Source organism: Callorhinus ursinus, unplaced genomic scaffold (assembly GCF_003265705.2).
Source record: "Callorhinus ursinus isolate GAN/ISIS: 27379988/994484 unplaced genomic scaffold, GSC_fseal_2.0 scaffold8, whole genome shotgun sequence".
NCBI classification, from domain to species: Eukaryota; Metazoa; Chordata; class Mammalia; order Carnivora; family Otariidae; genus Callorhinus; species Callorhinus ursinus.
The window spans coordinates 23,848,910-23,853,039 of NW_027397070.1; the positions used below are offsets into that span (position 1 = coordinate 23,848,910).

The window sequence follows — 4,130 nt, forward strand, 5'->3', positions numbered from 1 at the left end:
GGGGGGGGGGGGGGGGGGGGAGGGGTTAGCCTGGTGATGGCTATTAAAGAGGGCACATTCTGCGTGGAGCTCTGTGTGTTATACGCAAACAATGAATCATGGAACACTACATCAAAAATTAATGATGTATGGTGATTAACATAATAATAAATAAATAAATAAATAAATAATAAATATAAAATTGAGTTTTATTACCAAAACGTACCCCTCATTATTCTTAAGTGATGCCTCTAAGGAAATGCCTGACCCTTTTTTCCAAGCATTTAAGTCACACCATGTTTAAGTTTAGGTAAAATAACAGCATCTGTGAAATTAGCAACTAAAGTACTATATATGATTTGTTCAATTATTTTCTTTGTCATATGAAATCTAGTATATTTTATGATTTTCAAAAAATATATGATGTCCTATATTTGTGTGTCCGTTGGCTTGAACTCAGGACTGCTTGAGGGCAGAGTTCATGGCCTTCACTACCATTTCTGGCCATTCCTGTTATGTGGGAAAGCCTTGAAGCCTGATATGCTACTTTTATAAACTGCCAAGTCTTTCCTAATGGGTTTACACGAGCTAATGCTGCTGTTTTTCTCCTTCTCCTTCTTTCTAGGTAGACAACCAAGTTATATTACTGAAGATTGGGATGCTCTTTTCTAATAGATACATGAGTGCCTGTACAAAATTTAGATACAAAATTTAATTCCTTTTCTTTGTCATTGCATTTTTTAAAAAGAGTATTAAGCTGCTATTAAATGAGAAAGGTACTAATGTTACCAATGGGAGAGTGTGTGTTTTGTGAATGGAAGTCTTGGTCCTTGGATTTTCCACAAGAAGATTTAGGTGGGAATCTGGGCCCGAATAAAGACAGGCAGAAGGGAAGTAGCCAGCATAAAGCAGTTTATTATAGTGAAAGTACACTCTCACAGTGGGAAAGCACCATGAGATGCACCATGAGGTGGAACTGGCCCTCGGTTCTTTTGGGGTTGCATATTTGTTGTGTCTGTCTGGGCTGGGAGGAGCCAAGATGTACAGTAGGGTGGTCTCTAATGGAGGCTGCTTCTAATCATTTGGGGAACCCCCCCACAAGTTTGGAGAAGAGAGTTTTTGACCCTACAGGGTTCGCTCCCCAACTATCATGGCAGCATTTTCCATGGGGATGGAGGCTATAACTTCAATGCAAATACATTAATGAGTCTAGGGGTTACCCTGAGGCAGAGGAGGAAGAGGAGAGTGCATGCTTTCAACCAGTGGCTCTTGATCTGTCAGCCCCAAGGTCTTGGAAGCCACAGGTCAGGGTGCTGTGTCCCTGGGCTTAATTATCACCATCCTTGCCTCTAGCAAATATCTCTATCATTCCCCTTCAAGGACTTGGGGCTCTGCCTTGGGGCATTCTTCCCACTGCTCATGTCTAGCTTCTGCCCAACACTAACTGATATTATTTCCGGTTTCTAATTTTAGTGAGATTAAATCAAGAGTTTAACTATTAAGTTTAAAACTGACCATGGACAATAACATATCTCTGAAATTATACTTGAAATCTGAAGATTTAGAGACAGAGTTCTGGAGCTCCCTGGAATTATTGTATTAGCACTAATATCAGGAAGAATCTGTCCAGGATCAAGAAGCAAAAAATAGGGGCGCCTGTGTGGCTCAGTCAGTTAAGCGACTGACTCTTGATTTCAGCTCAGTTGTGATCTCAGGGTTGCGAGATGGAGCCCAAGTGAGCCCCATGCTGAGTGTGCAGCCTGCTTATTATTCTCTCTGTCCCTCTTCCTCTGCCGTCCCCACCCTTGCAACATGCTCTCGTGCTCTCTCTAAAAAAAAAGCAAAAAAATGTTTGTCAGAGGCAGGTATAAGATTCACCAAATCAGCGTGAAAGGGAAAAGTTTAAATGCTGGAGAAGGACCAGACAAATAACACATTTCTAGGCAAGCTAAGACACAATGGGCTGCCATTAAATCATGAATTAACACTAAAACTACACGCTAGTTAGAATAGATCATTATTTGTCTTTTCTTTCTCAGTATATTTATATTCAAACTGTTCATACATAATTAATAAAATTCCTTGTCTCTATCCTATATCGTTGTTTATTGTAAACAATCAGATTTAATAATAAATAAATGCATTTTTAAGAGGTAAGTCTTAGATTAGGACACCAATATGACATTGTAATTATCATTCTGGTGAATTTGTTTATAAAGTGAAATAAGACTTTACAGCATTGTTTCTAAGAGAAGTTCTGTCTCGATTACTGCAGCAAATAGATCCACAAGTACACCAGGATATAGAGTCTACCTTCTTGTAGTCCTTTCTGAAAATCATACCACATCATCTTATTACTAGTTTGCTTGTGAAATATTGATAATGTCATGCTCATGGGAACATTGAATATTGTGTACCTTAAAAATAACATGATTTGCAAGCAGTGTCAGAGTTGTTGATTCTTTATCCAAAAACATAATTTCCATATTATGGAAATTCACTACATACAATTTCACATTTTTATTTTTATTTTTTTTAAATTTTTTATTGTTATGTTAATCACCATATATTACATCATTAGTTTTTGATGTAGTGTTCCATGATTCATTGTTTGTGTATAACACCCAGTGCTCCATGCAGTACGTGCCCTCCTTAATACCCATCATAACCCACCCCCCACCCCCTTCCCCTCTAGAACCCTCAGTTTGTTTCTCAGAGTCCATCGTCTCTCATGGTTCATCTCCCCCTCCGATTTCCCCTCTTCATATTTTTATTTTTGCAGATAATCATGGATAGTTAAGAATAAACAGATTTTTGCCTTCTAAATGGCCACGATAACATATTGGAAAATATATCTTCTGATGTACTATTTTCTTCTTCAACATAGATTCCAGCAAATCTGTCAACCTGAAATTCCTGTTTCAATTTTGAGTACAATTTTAATTCTTTTATCTTTGGATCAAAAATTACACTTTGGAACAATGGACAGTGGTGGCAGAATGTTGCTTCCAGAGTGTTTAGCCTAATTGGCAAGTGAGCAATTTCCACTCAGTGTGTGTAAGAGCACATGGAAGTGCCCTGAAGAATGAAGACTACAGTCTCCCCCAGTTATGTCCACTGGCTATCCCCTGCCTGACGTGCCCCACATCAAGACCCTCTCTGCTAGAAGGCTTTGTAAGAGGAGGAGAGGGCTCCTTGGAGCAGCCTTTCCATTAATGAAAAAGTTGAATTGTACCACATTAAGTTAAACTAGAGCTTTTCTGAAATGAACAGGAGCAGGAAGAAGTGGAAGATGATTGTGGGCACCACCATGATCTTCATGGACTTCCTCACTCTCATTTTGATCTAGGAAAACACTATGTTTATAGCCCCATCCCCGACACCTTGGAAGAGGAGTGGGTGGCCAAGCAGACCAACAGGATGCTGTACATGAAGGTCAGCCTAATACATAGCTTCTCAGCCAAGTGAGACTACAACAAGAAGGAGTCGAAGAAATAGGAGCCCGCCACTCACCCATCTGAGCCTCACCTTGTTCTGCCACCTCCATGCATCTCTGTGTATTTACTGGAAACAGTTATGTTACAGTACCAATGCTAATAAATGAGCAATTTATGTGGGAAAAGAATTGCACTCTGATATCTGTGTAACTCTGAGTAAATGTCTGTCTCAGGTAATAGACCAGACTATGATTGAATGTTTGATCTGCTCAGTTTTCTGGGAAACACATATCACTGCTCCATATAGATATTGTAAGGAAGTTGATGTTTCCGTAACTTTCACTAGTTCTCTCATTTGTTGATCTTGTCTCCTGTGAAAACAGTCTGGTGTCTTTTCTTTTTCAGCACCCTCCTCAAACTTATTTGAGTTATTTGGTATTTAATTTTCACTTTCATATATTCTTGTATCTATTTTAATATTGCTTTGCTTTTATGTCTACACATACAGGATGTTTTCATGTTTAAAGCATCGTTTAAAAATTCATATATTCAGACAGAACTGGAGGGACAAGAGAAATTTCAATCTGCCACAGGACTTACTTTCTGATTTCCACAATGGCTTCATATAGCAGACACTTCTACAGTGGCTTTCATTTTGTTCCTTTTTATTCTCTGTTGCTACAACTGATGTTTTAGAATTACTGTAATTTCTCT

The 4,130-nt window shown here is 38.7% G+C and overlaps 1 pseudogene; it reads left to right on the forward strand.

The window, feature by feature from the left end:
* LOC141373217 (cytochrome c oxidase subunit 4 isoform 1, mitochondrial pseudogene) overlaps window positions 1–3,477 on the forward strand; it is a 16,781-nt pseudogene extending 13,304 nt beyond the window's left edge.
* Window positions 3,478–4,130: the final 653 nt, after the last annotated feature.